We start from the raw sequence: 19,876 nt of genomic DNA on the forward strand, positions 1-19,876 counted from the left end.
ATTGATTTGATCATGATTTTTGCTTTTAATGATTTGGGCACGAGTCATGATTCTTGGGTTTCAACGAGCAGTTGCTTTTGGCAAATATTTTATATTCATTTACGAGGTGTTTTGTTTATGTTTAATTTGCACCTCTGTTATTGAAAGTATTTATGTTTGTAATAATATTTGGTTGCCTGGAACCATGTTTTGGTTGGTTTGCTTTATGTGTTTGGTTATGCCAACAAACCAAATTTTTTCTTTAGGATTAATAGCATGTGTCAAAGTTACAAATTTTATTTTACAACATATAACAGGGAAAATTCCATTTTTAAAAGTATTCGGAAATGTTAAAATATAAAATAATAAGGTAGTTTCTGAATTTTATTCATGTTCAGTTTTTTTTAATGTGAATAATCCTAATGGTGTTCATTGATATACTGGCAGTTACACTCTTACTTTGGGTTCAAAGGTATAAGTAAATAGTGTATTATGTACACACCTTCATAACACCTTCATATCTTCTAAGCAACACTTTGAAGTCCAGACTGAAGGTGCGTATTTGCTTATACTTCTGTCATTGAAGTTTCTATATTGCCTAGTTCATCTGGATTCTTGTATGCGCCATTTAATGCCAATTCATGTTCCTGGACTGAGTGTAAATATTCTACATTCGATCTACTTGTGGCGTCTTGCACAGTTGGGGCGAGAGCTATATAGGTTAGCTATTTAGCTAGGGCTTCATTGGGGAGGATCTGAACGTTGAAATGTTTAATGGACATTCAAACACCTCAAGGTATTCTAGCTAACTCTGAGTTTAATAGTTGTGGCCTATGTCTTTAAGTAAAGACCTAGATATGCATTTACACAATGTTTAACAAAGTTTGTTAGTGACCCTGCGACACCACAAGCTTAGCCCATATTATTAACTTCAATTTTTTCAAAGTTTGTGTTAAGGACTAAAACATGTCTAGTAGCTTATAGACTAAGCATCATGTTAGTTTTGATTATTTATCATGACTGTCCTAAAATGTCAAGTAATTTTGAGTCAAAACTACACCCTTTCTAGAGATAGTTGTGAATTTTAGTCTAGTCGATTTCTTGTGTCTGGTTGAATCATTTAAGTTTTGCTAAAGACACCCTAGACTCTAGATCTTGTTCCTACTTAATCAACTTGTGATCATTAGAACGACACATAAAAAGTAATACTATACCAACCATACAAATAAAGGAAAAGGGCAAGGATTTTCAACCTATTGTTCACTAAGAAGCTCTTGAAGCTTGGCCATTAGTGCAAGGCCAAGATGGTTATTGCTTTTTGAATGCATAAAAACAATGACGATGGGTTCAGCTATTGCACTGGTATCCACTTATTACCTGATCTCCTTTGTAATAGCCTGAGATTTGTGGTGACAGAAGTATCGATTGGTTGGTGGGAGGACACTTCTTTTCTTTTATACCATCTCTGCAAATTAAATGCAATTAAATCCCCATGAATAGTTAAATGAGCTATCTCTGTGAAGATTTGATCCACTGAATTGCCCTGGGTAGAGATTGCTCTTGATGTGATTAGGCATTTTGTTAGCATTAATTTAGTAGAATTGAATTTTATTTTATCCTATATTCCATTCCTACTTGTTTTGATTGGGCTTTCGACCTATGGTTGGTACACAAATTGAAAATGGATTGAGCGTAATTGTTGATAGCAAGCTTAGAAGTTGGATTTTATTATAAAGAGTCAAGATGGTGATATATTTAGAAATGCAACAAAAATCTCGCAATTGTTTATGTTTAGAAATGCAACAAAATTCTAACAAAGAATTGTTCTAACAATAAGTACCATCAAAATCTCTATCTCATTCTTCAATAATTCTCATTCTTCAATAATTGAACTATGTAAACAATTGGACTAAAATACATGAATATTTTCTTTAAAAGTATATCTACCATTCTCCTCCATAATAAAGTCAACCAAAAAACCATCTAATGCAACCAAAATTGCTAACATTAACAAACTGCTATTTTTAGAGTCTCATTCAACCAAAAACAACATATTAATTATGCCTTAATTTCTGAATATTCTAATATACAACTTAAGTTCATGCCATATACAAGCCACCCAAACTAAAAACTCTCAATTTTTTTTTTTGTAATTTTTGAGGCCTTAGTCACATTAGGCTCTAAAATTTCTTAAAATGGTTCATAACTGGAGCAAGATGGTTATGGAGATCTCAAACTTTAAAAGATCTTCATCTTATGGAAAAAGAGCTATGTTGGCCTACCTAAGTGGAAGTTATGTTCTTGTATTAAATGACCACCAATTGCTTGCAAAATCAGATAAAACTAATTATTTTCAGCCATAATAAGTTTGTTATTAAGGCTACTATATGATTGGCTTTTGCTTGGATGGAGTCTTCAATTTAACATAGGTTAGGTTAGATGTCATAGTTGAGTGATATAATGCCTAGATATATTAGATGTCGTATTTGAGTGATCTTATGCTTCGATATCTTTGTTGATGCGTATTAAATTTAGATGTTACAACTGAGATGTATTAGCTTATAGATACAAGAATTAGATTAACCATGGCATTTCACATTCTTTAGTTTGGCAATGTGACGTGAAATTGAAATTTGGACACGAGTTTGGGAGAAATAGACAAACTAAAAATGCAGCCTTGGGCTAAGACTTATATTGGTCAATGTCAATGTGTTGTTTGACTAGATTTGAAGAGGCGCCTTGGGTCCAAACATAAATTATGCTTGATGAATGTGGAGGTGGGTTTCTTTCAAATTTCCCATTTATTTACCTAGTAAATTTGTTGTGGATACATGTGGGCATGCCCATTGCATAGTAAGTGGCAGTAAACAACATCAATTCAAGGCTAGGTGAGTTGTGGTGGGGTATACTTGGAATCCTGGTTATTCATTAAAAAAGCTCAATTCTTGGACATGTACGGTGCATATTGATTATAGAGAGTTTGAAATGCATTCCAAAAAGCTTGGGGTGGATGCACATTATCTCGCACAAAATAATATATTTTGAGTACTTTAGCTTTTATCTTGTCACATCTATTAATTAAATTTATGTAAGTTATAAATGTAATTTCATGCCAAGAAACATTTTGAATTTGAAGTAGATGTAGACTTCAAAATCAATATTTATCATCTGTTTTTAGCATTTGGTAAGTGAGCCATGCCAATTTATGTGACTAAATAAGCTCAACATCTTTATTTAAAGATTTTCTACATCAAAATATTAATTTTGTACAAAAGACATTTCTATTTTTGAGATTTCCTACTCCATCTTGATATAACATTGATTTTTGACATTTAAATGTTCTTATCTATCATGAAATCCAATAACAAAAAATCAGATTGAGTAATATGCATTGGAAAATTATGAATCCAATAATGCTAAAGGAACACTAAATAATATGTTTTAAAAATGAAAAACCACTAATTATTAATGAATTATAGAAAATCTTCTCAATTTTATTTTATTTTATTTTTAAATATAACACCACTTTGAGAGTGTACAAAGGTAACCATAATGACCATATAAATGTGTTTAATTATACCTATGGATGGTCATACCTATATAATGTTATCCAAGTGCTTGATAGTTGATAGTTGCAACTTGCTCTTAATGACATCAATTATTTACAATAATTAATTATATTACTATTTACTTAGCATAATACTAATTTGTAATTTTTTCATATGTATTGAGTTAAAAAAAAAAAGTTTCTTTTTTCTAAATTATGAAAATTATAATAAAAGAATACAAAACCCTCAATTTAACTTTGAACATAAAAAATATACCATAAAAACCCAATAACAAAAAATATTGCAAAGTAAAATGTAAACTATTACCTTAATACCTCTTTAAAATCAAGTGGTCCAAACACATATAAACCCTATTCATTTACTCATTTTCAAACTATAATTATTTAATCTTCAAACCATAGCTACAACCACCAACAATAATGATTTCCCAATAGGGTACAACTGAAAGGAAAAGGTAAAAACAAAAAGGGGGAGAATATATTCATGGAGTTTATGTTTAGTTGGTAGAATGTAACTCTCTACTATCAAAAGAATCTGTAGATTCCTTAGGTATGCACTATCAAACAAAGTACCTCGAAGGCTTATATTTTGTATATACTCATAGATTAGGAGGTGGTGCCCTATCCTTTCCAATGATGGGATCTTTGTTGTGAAATTCTCATTTACTTGACACAGAAATGGAGTGGAACACAATGACAACAATCTCTAGCTTCTTGTGATGCAAAGGACATGGTGGAATACATTTATTTTCTATACCCTTTCATCAATGGATTCTTGTGTGCTCTTATTGCTCTAGGATCAAATGTTTCAGTGTGATCACCATATTGAAGTCTTAAACTAGGGTTTAATTTTTAAGCACTCTTGCAATCCTACAACAAGAAGTTTGCTAAATGTAGTGGTTGTAGAAGAAACATAAGAAACATATTATGTATATTTGGATAGATAAAATTTTCATAGATGACAGTGCAATGTATCTTTTCACATAAGTTAGCAAATTTAAGTTGCTTATAAACCTGTCAAAAAAGTTCTACCTTTTAATAGGCCACTTACCTATTTGCACGGGAAAATTATAAAGAAATGTTCTGTGTTTTATTGCACAAGTGTGGAGTCTTGTGTAGCAAGTGACTAACTTTTGGTGATTTTTGCTTCAATGACTATGATCTCTTTAATGGTTAAATAGATCAAACTTATGAATTGACCTTTATTTTTTAATCATTTAAAAAAGAGATCAAGTTTATGGGTTGGCTTTTGTAATAAAATGATGACACATAAGATTGAATTTCTTTGCTCGTCTTAACATGATCAATTGCTACAATTGACAAAAAGGGCTACCTTGTGGGGGCTATCAAAGATCCCATAGATCTCCATCACTACATCATTTTATCATTTAAACTATAATATAGATATAATTAAATTCATACAAATACTAGAATAAAATAAATCTTGCTTGTTCTTATTCTCACCTACACCTTCAAATAAAAATTTCTAGCTCATTTTAATCGTATTCTTAATATTGCTTGTAAATCAATATACATCACATACCTAACTTTTAACAACCGTAATCTAGAAAGGGCTTACACATCCTAACATATAAATTCCTAGAGATGTAGAGGGAGGGTGTTAACGTATCATTTCAAAGACATATACCAAAACCCTTCGTTCAAATTGAATTTTTTTGGTGCTAGTAATGCCTCGTAAACCTCCTCTCGATTGAAATCCATACATGAACGCCATAACAAAATTTAATTTCAATTTAAGGGCACCTCCCTTACAATTTAAACTAATGCTCTAAACTCTCCCAAAAAAGATACACGTCATCACCATAACTTCTCAAGCATGGCAAGCATATATGCAAATAAAATACATGAACACAATTTCAAATTCAAAAAATCGTGTGTTTCTTTGAGGTCATAAACTATGTTAGTTCTATTAAAAAATAAGCTTTACATTTTAATAAAGTTATTAGTAAATTTAGTAATTAGTTGGGAGTTAGCTTTCTACTAAGATTTGAACCTTGGTGGCAAGAACAATAACACAATATTTAAACAATCACACCATCCCAATCTCGACAATAAAGTTTTAGATACTTTTGATATGTACATTACAGATCAGATTATTTCACAATAGTTTTGTTTGTATTTTTTAACATATCGAAATCAATAGCTTATTTTTTTAAAATTTCTTACATGATTGACAATTCTCCAAAAATTATAGAAAGTACAATTTCATGAATACACAAATGATAATAGCGTTGAAATATCAATTTATTTTCTTACTGGTTACATTACTTTGGAGGCTAGGATGAAAATGACATACCATTTTTATTTTTGTTCTATCATGTTGAAGTTTTTATACATGTATTGACATTGGTTGGTAAAAAAGATAATAGTTATTTTGTTGATAATAAGAAGTGTTGGCTAGTGAATTCTTTGTCAATACTTATGTAGTCATCCTTTTTAATGAATAACGATTTAAATTATTGAATATTTCAAAGCATATGGGAGGTCCTACTACTTAGTTTAAAAGATTGCCTATAAATTCTATTTTTACATAAGTGTTTTTTTTTTTTATCTTTTATCTCATGTGGGGTTTTGGTAAGAAATAATAATAATTATTCTTACTTTGAAGTGACGTATAACTAAATAGACTAAAATATAATAATTTAAAGATAAAAATTCAATGAAAGTAATTTAATTTTATAAAGTGCTTGAATTTTTCATATGCTAACTTAACTATGTTGTAAAGTTAAAGAAGTTTTATAAATATTATTTTTTTGGAGAAATAAGTGTGCACTCACATCATTGATATAGGTGAAGACTTATTTTTCTTTTTGAAGATATAAGGTTATTTTAAAATGTATTTTGTATAAATTATTTGTGAGGTTATCTTTTGTTTGAGACATAGTTTTATTGTACAAAATGTATTTTTGTTTGAATATGACATCTTATTAGATTATAATCATTATAAATATGTCTGAAAATGTTGATTAAGTTGATTGGCATTTCAAATATTGTAGTAAAACTTATGGTGCTACCCTTAAAGGATTAGGACTAACAAGTGTCAAATTGGAAGTTGGAGACATTAGAAACTAGATGATTTCATCATGTCAAGCTAGCTTTTTGGTCAATGATAATGCTTTGTATGAGAGGCACACATTTTTATTTTCTTTTTTTTGATGTTGAGAGTAATGAATAGTTCACGAGGACAAGAAGGAATTTGGTGTATCTTAATATGGATAATTGCCTAGGTAGTTCAAAAGTATATGGATCTTATGAATTATATTCTTATGGGGATCATGAGATAGCTTGAATGACCACAATGGATTTAATTGGACATGGATTGTTGTATAAAATTTGGGAGATATGTGATTTACAAATTCAAGAAGGTGGCAATCCAATAACTTACCACCAATCTTGTACTTTAGTGTTAGCAACCTACTTTTAGTAAAAAATATAAAATATAAATAATAATTAAATTATTAAAAAATATGTATTTTTGAAAAATACATTTTTAGAGTTTAAAAATGACATTTTTAGATTTTTTGTAAAAAATGTTATTTACATGAGTAAGAATTGCATTTAACATATCAAGTTTTTAAATGTTTTTTTTGGTAAATTGACTCCAAAGTGAATCTTATATATGTATTTAGTGCACACTTTCAATTGAAAAAGTTGTTTCCCATATCTTATTTAGCTAGGATGAATCCAATTGGACCATATGTTTGACCAAAATTATCTTTTAGTTGGAAATGCTTAAAATTACTTGTGCTGATAAGTTGACCTAAAGAGTAACAACTTTGAACTTTCATCCTTAAGTTATTAATTACTTGGAAGTTAGCTTCTCATATGGTACTTTAGAAGTTATATGAAAATGTGATGCTTTTTTAAATATTTTACATAATACATTGTAATCACCCAAAATGATTAATAACAATATTTAATATATTTTTGGAGTGCATAGTATGGTTAAAGTATTCGATAATAGTTTTACCTACACTTTTCAACTTCATAGCTATGATTGTCAACTTGATCTCCTTAATTACTAGGCAAATTTTAATTTTGATAGGTTTTAAACATCTTTTAAATATACGAGTGTCATTTGCTGAATTTCATTAACAATATCATATAATATACATCATATTGTATATGAGTTGAGTCATGCCCACCCTCTTTTTCAATGTTGTACACGGGATATAATATCCATATATTATAAGTTGGATATCTATTTATGTGTAAACTTATGTCAAAACTGAAAAATTAAAATGATAATCTCAAAATATGGAAAAAAAATGTTTAAAAACAACTACAAAAAATAGACCAATGACTAAAGTAAATGTATGAAAATATAATTAATAATAGAATTTTTTTGCACACCTGAATCGTATTCATCCACACTTACCACCATTATAATTAAGAATCCCGATGTAACAAATAATCACACCAACCTTGAACATTTGAAAACCAATAGTTTGACATGTGCAAACCTAATTACTGATTGTACACTAAAACACATTTAAAAGTGCCTTAGCTAGCTAAGTTACTTATGGAGTTGAACTTTTACATAGGTTTGAGTAAAAGATAAATAGAGTAGATGATTACAACATATTAGATTAAAAACACATGAGTTTGTCACATGAAAGGCCAAGCAATCAACTAAGCTCTAATGGGCTTGTCTAAGTGAGTGAAATGAATTTTTTAGTCTCGACCATCTTAAAGATATACCTATATCAATCCATGCCACCTCCTTCCCTTCATTTGCCATGATTCTCTCAAAACAAAAACTAAGTAGTGAAATGGCTTTGAAACCATAACCTATTTCCAATTACAAGTCTTGTACATCTATAATAATTAATCATTCCCAAATGCTACAAACATGCATCTCTCCCCTTGAGTTCAAGTGGGTCAATCCATACTTATTTGTTAGGCTATCCAATTGTCGGTTAATTGATAGTACCTTGTAATAATGATGTGGTGGAGGAAGATGAGAATTCAAAGATGTAATTGAAATGTATGTTTGGTAGATAGATTAGATAAGAAGAAACAAGTGAATGAGAAAGCAAATAAGTCATATCTATTACGATTGAATCCTGTATGTGAATGAAAGGGTTGTAGTTCAATTAATTGAATACAATTAATGAAAGTGATAACATATTTTTTGAATATGCCATCCACCAAAATTTATACGAATTGAAACCAAATCATATCCCTATGACTTCAACAAAGTAGACATCCCAAATCTTAAATAAAAAAATTTAAGCTACTATTCTGCTGTACTGTTTTATTTTGACGTGAGTCGTGACAATAGATTCGAAATTAGCTATGCAGCCAACTAAAACGTTAGTTGTATAAGGAGGCATAGCCAATTCCAATGCATTTCATGGTTGTCCGACAAATTTGGGTACCTCCTCCTGCAACTGTACGCAATATTAATGGCTACGATCTCTTCAGCAGTCTTCCAATCGCTCATCAAATTTGAAAGACGCAGTTAATAGATTTTATCAGTTTTTTGAAAAGAAATTGTCCTTAGATTTTGGTGATACTCCTAAATTGTTGGAGCTCCAACTACCGAGGTGGATAAAAGCATTAATCAGTTCATGGGTCTGTTGGGCGATGAGACTACCAATATATGTTGATGTTTATATTATTGTTCAACTTATTTAGAATGAGAAGTCTAGTTGTGAAATAGAAGCACTTCGAGAAAGTAATAGCCCATTATCTTGTGGTACATGGGATATAATTTTATTTCTTAAGTTTTTAAAATGCTCTAATGTACAATTCAAAGCATATAATAAGATTTGTCTTCCTTGTATATTTATGGTTTCATGATCAATGCTTCACGAGATTAGATAAATATATTTGTCATTATATCTAGATTTCTATTCTCCTTAATAATGGCATCCTACATTGCTTGCCTTGTGTTTTCATCTACAAACTTTGATCTCATTTAGTTAAAAAAATGTATTAAAAAAATATCAAAATTTCGTATGAGAAGCATCTCTCCTTTTCAAGGATGATCCTCTAGGGAATAAGGCACCCTTAAATTTTTTCCTTTTTGTTTCTACCCATGAGGATGTTCTATCTTACATGGCCTACCTTTCATTCTTCAACTCAAACATTTTCTAAGGTATGCCTGGTAGTCAATTTATTGTTATTTAGATCAATTCTTGCTTCCCAAACTTCGTTGGTCTTAACAAAAAGATTACTGCATTATTTGTTTCACTTTTTTATTATCTTACTGATTAGGATCATGGATTGGGTTGAAATGAATAAAATAATTCAAAATTAAAAAATATGTGTGAGGAGATATGCATGAAAGGAAAGCATACACAAATGATTCAACTAACACAAATAGATGCATAAAATAACAAGCCATGGGAGAAATGTTGCAACTATCTAAATAGACTATTTAAGATCTACTTGAGGAGTTGAAGGAAAAAAATTAGCCAAAATAAACCTCAAATAAATGTACATGGCTAAATTCCTAAAGACAAATTTCAACCAAGGGACTTGGGGAGTAGTCATAAGAAAGGTTGTGAGGGGAAATCAAAATCAAGTGTTTAGAGGATGAATCTTAGCTAAGTATACCGATAATCATTCTCTATTGCATGATCATAGGCATAAAGGTCTATAAAAAGTTACCCTAATAGGTGGTGGAGGAATCATCAAATCATCACAAGAGGAAGAAAATTCAAAGAGACACATATACATGATATAGAAGAAATAGGTGTCATAATGTGTGTAGTATGACCCATATGGTATTATGGGGTTTATGGTGTGTATTTACTGTCATATACATTGGGTAGAATATAAGTGGCATGGTTATTGTAATCTACTATGCATTGGTATAATAAAATGGTTTAATCTATATGAACATGTGCAAATATTGTTCATATTAAATACACGAGAGTCTTGTTCAAAAGTTGAATATGCTAGTATCATAATGTCTTTAACTACTAAATTTTTTACAGAGGGTTCCTAGGAATTTGATTCACCTCATGTGAGATATTTGATTATTTTGGTCTAAATGATATCAATACTATGTAGTGATTCTTCCTTGTTGGGTCATGACAATATGTGTATATGATAAATAAATAGGTTGTCAATATCATTCATGTCTCATCAATAAAAAATTCTACTTCAACAACCATTCAAAAACCACATATATATATATATATATATATATATATATATATATATATATATATATATATATATATATATATATATATATATATATATATATATATATATATATATATAAAAAACCTTTGATGGATATAATAATAAACATGTTCATTGTAGTTACAGGAAGGGAAACCATTGAATATGAGTAAAAATAAGCAAACATACAACTAAAAAATAAGTTTTACAATTTTAGAAATATCAAATAGGGGAAAAGTCTAGCCTTAACTAATATTGCCATTAAGTTATAATCCAATACAATTAATTGCAAAAATTTAATAATGTTTACGAGATTCTAAAATAAAATAACACACTCCACCTACAACAAGCCTTTTCAACATAAAACCTTTATTCCAATGCTTAAAATAGTGAAACATAATCAATATGAAGCCTAAACAATGATAACTAACCTCTAACTATTTTTAAATAAATACATTTATATTCTCTATAACCTCCCACATTCTACAAATTGAAGATGAAATGACAAAAGCTAGTTTAAAATGTCAAAACCATTCACATTCCACATACTACATTATTTGTCATGATTTTTTTGCTTCCCCTAGGAATGTTTTTGTTCTCATTGTGATATTTCAAATTCCTTGATACGATTTTAGTTTTTATTGTTAATTTGCAAACTAGTGACTTTATAAACTTGCACTCCCATTTCAAGGCCTCATTAAAATGCTCTAGATCATTACCAACCATTTTTGGAAAAGAAAGATTCCTACAAATAAAACCCACTAAAGTTCCATCTCATTGTTTGAAAATGACAACATAAACCCAATGGTCCAACCTTTTGGCCCAAGTTCTTAGATCACAACTCCCCACTAAGGAGGTTTCAATCCCAAAAAGCTAAAAGAATCAACAAGTGAGGATTTCCCAAGTTTACCTTACCATCTTTAGAACTTCACACATATTTATTTGGTAATAATACCTCAAATATAACTTATTCTTGAAATTGACATGAAGCAAACCTCATAGGTGTTGAAGACTACTGGAAGCTGAGAGGGGGGCTAAATCAAAATTCACAAAAACTTGATCATATCAAGTTATTTGAACAACAACAATTATCCCAATACATGTGCATGAAAGTAAACAACTCAATCATCAAAACACTCTCACAAGAACACCAAGATTTTTACAAGCATAGTGAGATTTAGACTCACAATATAAACTTTTTTACAATGAACAAGGTTTCCTACTAAAAGAGATCATTGCTCTAGACTTGTTGAGTGAGGCACACAACATCTGGCAAGATACAAATAGGGAATTTCTTAACTAAAGATCTCTTCTTCAGGGCAAGATGCAAAACTGCTCTTACAATACAATAGAAATAGTAGATCAAACTATATCCAAAATAGCATATGTTAGAATGTAGATAACGGTTCAATTTTTTTTTATACTCATCTGTTTGCTCAATACATATCTGAATATTCACACTTCCTTTATGATACCACTTTCACATCCACCACTTTCACACCATCTATCCTCTTTACTCTAACACAACCAATTCACTCAATATATATCAATCAAATCCAAAGTAAGCCTTGCTAGGTTGGCCACAAGAATATGAAACATATACATAGCATCGACCCAAAAATACATCACCCAAAAGGTAAAAGAATAGTGTGAAGGTTCACACTAAGTTGGCACACCTTCCAATCAACACCAAAAACCTTTATGCACAACTGCTCAGACCAATATGCACAAACCGGTACAACACTAGATTTGTTAAACACATACTGTCTTATTCCGAGCCTAAGAGAAAATGGGTCACCCCAAAAGAACCACAACATCTTGATATGAAACATAGTCGATGAGAAAAGCAATCCAAATGGACAACATAATCATCAAAGATATATCCGATACAAACACTCATTTCAGACCACAATAAGTTTGACCAGAGTAGACACAAAATAGAATAGAATTACTTCCAGACCAAGTAGGAAGCACCAAACTTCCAGAAATACATTAAGTCACAACCTTACATCATATCATACCATCTCATCACCACAACATGAATCTTCAATCAATTATATAACATGGGTATCATAGAAATAGACGTCCAAACCAATAACCAGATACACCATGCATTGGCTGAACATATACAAATCTGGATCACCAGTAATAACTGATTCATGTAGGATTGACAAAGGTTTGACATCAATGACAATAAAGACATCCATATGTGCAACAATAGGTTTCTTTTCTAATCTAAGAAAAACTCAATAATAACCAAAAACTTGATAATTCAAACAATCCTTAGAAGGTATCAACTAAATTATATGCAAAATTACCTGTATGATTGTATAATCCCTTGGACAAAAGAAATAATCTAGAACATTCTAGTGCATCTAATATCCTTAATTCTTGTTGTTTCTTTTATGAATATAGCCCATGCATAGTTCCAATAGAAACTTCCTCACACTCTTAATATTGTCCACCCAACAATGAAAGAACAACCTTTCCACTAGTACTATTCATCTTCTTGAATTGTGAAGTTCTTACTATAGTTAGGAAAGGGGCATATAATTAACTGTTTATAAAAAAATAATGGACATATTAAGAAAATTAGAAGAATAAGAGGGAAAAAGAAAAGAGAATACTTAAATAAAAATGAAACTTATAGAGATGGGTTCACTTTAGCTTTATTCTTGCATTCTACTTTTAGTCATAAAAATATAGGAGAGAGTTGTTGCGAGAGCTTTAAAAAGGAAGATAGGAAATAGGGACACTAAGTGTAGTGTCATGAAATTGCAACCCTTGCAATTTCATGACACTACACTTAGTGTCCCTATTTCCTATCTTCCTTGCAATTTGTGACCACATTAAGGTCTTCATGTTGGCGTTTCAAATTCCTAAGCCTGATCAGAGACCCGAGACTTGCACAACCCCTGAAAATTGCATCTTTCTTGCCCTATGCACTGCCTAAACTGCATCCTGTCTTGGAAAAAAGGGCAGGACAGGGGTGTGGCGCCCCTGTTCCTACCCCATTTTGGGGCAGGACCCTTTTCAATTGTTGTGCATTGAGCGAGAAAACTCCCCCAATGTCGGTCTGTGATGGAAAATCAGTCAATTAGCCCTAATTGACAAGTATATAAGTTGCATTTTCCCTCTCATTTGCATATGTTGGATAAGCGATAACACAGATACATGAAATCACACATTCAAGCATTCGAGAGCATTCAAGCATTCTTTTCCAACATTGAGCATTCTCAAGTCTCCTTTCAAGGCTAGGTGTTGCATTCAAGTGAAGGATTCAACCATTGAAGAGGAGATTCATTCCAAAATTCACCTTCATACAAACAATTCTATCATTTCTATCACAACCTTCCTTGAGGTGATTTGCATTTCAGTCTTTTATTTACATTTACTTGCAAGTACTTTCTTTCATCATTTGGTTAATTCCAAAACTGGGGTTTGACTCGAAGGCAAACCCTTAATCCCAACCCCTTTTCCTCTCTTTTCTATGTGTAGGTTGCAGGTGTGCAATTGTACTTTCAGATTTGGACTCCATTTGCAGAGGTGGAAAAACCCTTTTCATTTTGTGGATTTTTCGGAGGACCATGTACACTCCCGCCACGATCCAGGCAACTTTTTCTCAAATTCGCAGAGTGGCTTCATCTCGATAGATTATTTCCAGATCCAGGTGCACAACTTCATCCTAGGTTTCTATCTCGAGTTATAATTAGATCTTTGTTGCTTTTTCACTTGGTCATAAGTACACAATTCTATCAATTCAAATCTCATTCCAGAAGAGGGGATTAACTTACCATCACTCAGAATTCAATCTCTTTCTTTGAAGGTTGAATCTAGTGCATTTTCCCCCCTCTTCTAATGTGATGCGTGAAAAGTGTTTGAAGGAAAATCCAAAGTGAAACTTTCATCTCTCCTCGGAGGGAAGAAAAGCTTTCCTCTAGATCTCCATCATTCACCTTTTTCAAATTACATTTTGGTGAACCTGATGTCTTACATGCTTTATTCTGAAAATCATTGCATATTTTTCATTTGCAAGTTTAATTTTTATGCAAACTTAGTGGTTAATTTATTCAAAACCCTAGTTTTTAAAATTGAAATTGAACTTGTGTTTTGTAAAAATTGCTTGTTATTGTCTTAGATATGAAAATTGCTTTGTTTGTCAAATTCAATTCCTAAAAATCATCTTGAAATTGTGCAAAAAATGAATTTCCATTTAATTTTCAGATTTGTGACTGTTTTCAGACTGATCTTCTGTCCTACAATTCCAATTTTCAATTTCCCTCCTTTTTCAAAATTCAAAATTTTAAAAATTAAGTGGTTAGGTCATAAAACCCTAATTTTCAAAATTAATTGGATTTTATACAAATTTCAATCAATTTCATTCAAATTCAGATTTCTAAATCATTTTCCAAGGTGTCCCTCCCCTTTAGGTTTGACCCTTTTCAAATTTGCAGTTCAATTCCCTTTTTATCTTCAAAACCCTAATAGGGTCCTATTCTCAAATTTGAACCTTAATTTCGCCTATCTAGAAATCATAAAATTCGCCAACTTTTTGGGGTTAGCTTTAAAATCATCGTAATATTCATCCTTGAAAATTTTGAAAAAAGTTGGCCGGACCATGTGCATTCCCACCACGGTCCTCGGCTTTTTTTCCCAAAATTTTGGGAGACTGTTATGACTGCATTTAATAACCTAAATCTAGAAGATTGGCTGATTTTGTCGATTTTTGATCCCTCTAACATCGAAAATACCTCCAAAATTCAACATTTTAAATTTCAAGAATTTTTTTAAAATTAAGAGGTTAATCTGCCTTGATTTTAAAAATTCTGTTTATTTTAAAATTAAGTGGTATCCCCTTGGCCCTAATTTTAATATTCCAATTTCCTTTGATTTATTATTTTTGAAATTGTGTCATTATCTTTCTCCAACAAAGTTCAAATTGTTTGATCATTATTTTTTTAAATTTTGCATTACTCAATTTCATAAGCTTTGTTCACAATTCAAAATTTCATTTTTCCCTCTAGTGCATGAGTTTTACCACTATTAGTCCTACCTATAATATCCCCATTAGACAAAGCATTAGAATTAAGGCTTCCCAAGGTTTAATTGTTGAGGAGATGGAGCCTAATTTGGGTAACTTCTTTAATGAGGATAATACTAATTCTTCCCATCCTAATCATGTCTCTATCTATCCAATTGATGAATCCCATGATGAACACAAAGAATCTTTGACTAGAGTTTCCATAGATCAACTTTCAAAATTGGACAATCAATTTGATAACTTTCGACAATGGATGTCCCAAGAATACCCTAATAGTGAAGCTCTTCTATTAATTGAAGGTCTTAAACGCATGATTCAAAGTGATAAGAATGGAATTGATATATTGCGTGTCATTGCTCATATTGTTGATTATAATGTCATGCCTATCAAGAGTTGTGCTGAGAACTTAGGTTATTCACAACCTTAAAATCAAATCAGTTCTTCTATTCCTTTGACCACTTCAATGGCTAGTATTCCTACTTTCATTTCAAACATCATGGCTACATCAACTCAAAATGTCATTCCTACAACCATTGGTCATGGGGGCAATCCATCTTCTTCATTTAATCTTCCATCTTTACCTATGTCTTCCATAAGTATTCCTATTATCCCTCAACCAATCAATGTGACACAAGGGGGAAATTCATTCAACAATTTTGTTCCTCCTTTAAGTGTCTCATTTCCTACTCAATCATCACCTATGCCTACTTATCATAATGTCCCACCACCTTATTCTCAATCCATGCCTTCCTTCAATAACATCATACCACCTTCTCAATCAACCATGTCTAACATCAATTCTTCTACCAAAGCAACCATTAACAATCTTGCTCAAACCATGTCTTCCTTACAACAACAAATTGCTTCTATGAGTCAATCCAAGTTTAGTGTGCCTACATTTGATGTTGTGAGCCCACTTTCTCTTGATATTGTTAAAGTCATGCCACCTAAGCATGTGGAGGTCCCTCAATTGGAACTTTATAATGCAAAAGGTGATCCTCTTACACATGTTAAAACATTTCAAACCTTGTGTATTGATTTGGCTTATGATCAAAGATTGCTTGTGAAACTATTTACAAGAACATTAAGAGATAAGGCTTTACAATGGTATTTCTCTTTGCCTTCTTATTCCATCACTTCTTTTCAACAACTAGCAAATTCTTTCATCCAACAATTTCAAAATAACATTGTTCCTAAAATCACTTTGATTGATTTAATGCATTGTAAACAAGGTGTTAAAGAAAAAGTGACTGTTTTCATTGGTAGATATAAGCATTTGTGTGCTCAAATTTCTTTTCATGTACCTGATAATGATATTCAATGAATTTTCATTTCTAATTTGCAAAAAGATATCAGGGAAAAGCTTCTTTTGTCTGAGTTTACTTTTCTGCAGTTGTGCATAACACTCCACAATTATCAACTGGCTATGATTCAAATAGAGCAATCCACTCCTACGGTTCCGAGTGATAAAGGGGAGAATGTTCAACAACCATTTGTGAAGTTCAAACCAACAAAAGGCTTCATCAAGTTCAATGATACAATCAACAACAACAATATGAATGCTACAACAAGTGTGCCTTCTGTTTCTAAATTTTTTAAAAGAGAAAGACAATTTACTCCTTTAAATGAATCTTAGCGTAGTATTATGTCTCAATTGTTGCAAAGAAATGTTATCAAACTTCCTCCTATAAAACAAGTTGATCCTTCTAAACTTGCATCCCCTTATTTTGATAACAATTCCTTTTGTCAATTTCATCGTCAACCTGGTCATGATATTGAGAAATGTTTCGCATTGAAAAGTAAGATTCAAGATTTGATTGATAACAATACTATATCTGTGGTAGGTGTGAATGATAAGGGAAATAAATAAGTAGCTCCTCCTAATCAAAATCTTAAAATTTTTACTGATCCTTTGCCTTCTCATACCTCTAACGTGATTGAGACTAAGTATACTTATCTCTCTTATGAGGAATTCACTTCTATGGCTTTGAACTTGGTAAATATGGTAGAACAACAAGATATGCCTAAGGATTCTTGTATTACATTTGACCCTAGAAAGACCATTAGAGCACTTGATGGCCCTTTATACATAGTTTCAAAGGTTAAGGATATACCTTTCCGTGATGCTCTTGTTGATCCCTCTTGCATGGTTAATATCATCACTGAGGAGTATCTTTTCACTTTACGATTGCATAAACCAATATATTACACCTCTAATGTAGTTGTGAAGTTATTTGATGGATTCTCTTGTCCGACCATTGGCTCTATCACCCTTCCTATTGAAGTTCATACTAAACCTATGGATGTTGACTTTGTTATCATACCCTCTTCCGAGCAATTCCATGTGAAGTTGGGCTATCCTTGGCTATCTTCCATGAAGGCTATTGCTTCTCCAATCCATGTGTTTGAAATTTCCTCACAATGGAGAAATCATAATTGTGAACCATATCTTATTTCGTCCATCCAAAAGAAGCCCTAGTGTTCCTATTGATTTCTTTTGGTGTAAACAATTTCAATCTCTTCCATCAAGGAGGAATTCTCTTTTTTCAATCTTATCAAAAATGGAAGAAAGATATGATCCTATCCTTAAGTCAACCTAGATCCCCAATGGTTGACATTCCTATCATACTTGAAGATGAAGTTCATCCCCTCATGGATAGAACTAATCTCCCTCATAAGGAAGATCTTCAATATATTCCTATGGATGTGACTATGCCTTCTCCTAAGAAGAAAAATGCTATTCCTCCTAAGATTAGACCTGTACCTCCTCCTCATGATAGACTTGGTCTCCTTCCTACACCAAATATTCCTCCTTTATATGGCTTAGTTCCACCTCCTTCCTCTTATAGAGAGAAGAGACCTGCTTCTCCTCTTGTCCAACCTAAAATACCTCAACCTAAACCTTCAACTATCAAAGAGGGAAACATTCCTACTTTTTCAAATGTTCTTCCTCCTTCTCAACCTTCTACTAAGACTTGACGAAATCGTTGTGCGAGAGAACGCTGACGAAGACACCGTGTTCGAGCTCGTGAAGCTATTCCTCAAAATATTCAATCTCCCAAGTCTCCAATAGTTGACATGATTCCCTTTTCTCCTAAGCAAGATGTTCAACCTACATCTCCAAATCACAAGTTGCACAAAACATGTGATGGTTTTACTCCTATTCGTGTTCATGCTCCTCTTTCTCTAGATTTTGATGAAGAAATGAGTGAAAATGTTATTCATGATGGCAATACAACTCCTAATACTTCTGATAGTGATTATGAATATGTTGATGTGGACAAGCATTTATCAACTGAATTTTCACAAACCCTAATCCTAGCTCCTAGAATTAAACAAAGTGACTTACCACATGAGCATAATCCTTGTTTGGATCTTGTGATAGCTCCATCTATTGTGCTCTATGTCTCTCCTATGGCATGTTTCTCACCTTCCCAAAATAGTGATAAGAAATATCGGGAGGTAGGTGTCATGCTAGATTAGTAACATTAGCACCATAGATCTCTTCTCCCTCTTCTTTATTGCTCTTTTGTGACAATTCTTCTATTCGTATCCTTGTTTTTCTATTGTTCCCTTAGTGTCTATTTGGAGACAATGGTAACCATTGATATCTTTTCTTGGTCTCTTTCATATTGACTCAAAATACATCCTATCTTCCATTTCTTCTAAGGTAGTTTCCTTTCTTTGGGGAATGGTGATTATTATATGCATATACATACAACATACTGACCCCGAGGAAAGCAAAAATGCTTCGTGTTTTGTGTGCATTATCCTTGGGTTTATTGCTCACTTAGGGGATAAATCCTTGTGATAACGTGCTCCCTCTCTTCTCTCTCTCTTGGGTGTATCCTACCTTAAAGAAATCACTCCCAATAAGGCGCGCATGATCGCTTTAACGTGGGGGCATACACTCCGTTCATATTTTCCTTTTTGATACTTATAATTATTTAGTGAACTCAACTTTGCTTTATAATTTTGGTATCTTTTTCGTGACTCATAGTGAGGGGAACCTTGCTACTTACAGTCATGGTTTTCCCCTTCTCGATCTTCCCTTTTATTTTTTCAATCGAAGTTGTAAGATCCTAAGTCCACTAGGGGCTTGGTGCATCTTGCCTCCTTGACATGGT

At 32.0% G+C, this 19,876-nt stretch overlaps 1 long non-coding RNA gene across 1 annotated transcript; it reads left to right on the top strand.

Annotated features, from left to right (window-relative positions):
* The first annotated feature begins 433 nt into the window (after positions 1–433).
* LOC131070394 (uncharacterized) lies at positions 434–3,032 on the top strand. The gene is made up of 3 exons (XR_009112315.1): positions 434–533; positions 680–775; positions 2,704–3,032. It is a non-coding gene; the product is annotated as an uncharacterized LOC131070394 (long non-coding RNA).
* Positions 3,033–19,876: the final 16,844 nt, after the last annotated feature.

The sequence above is a fragment of the Cryptomeria japonica genome, chromosome 3, assembly GCF_030272615.1.
Source record: "Cryptomeria japonica chromosome 3, Sugi_1.0, whole genome shotgun sequence".
Lineage (NCBI taxonomy): Eukaryota > Viridiplantae > Streptophyta > Pinopsida > Cupressales > Cupressaceae > Cryptomeria > Cryptomeria japonica.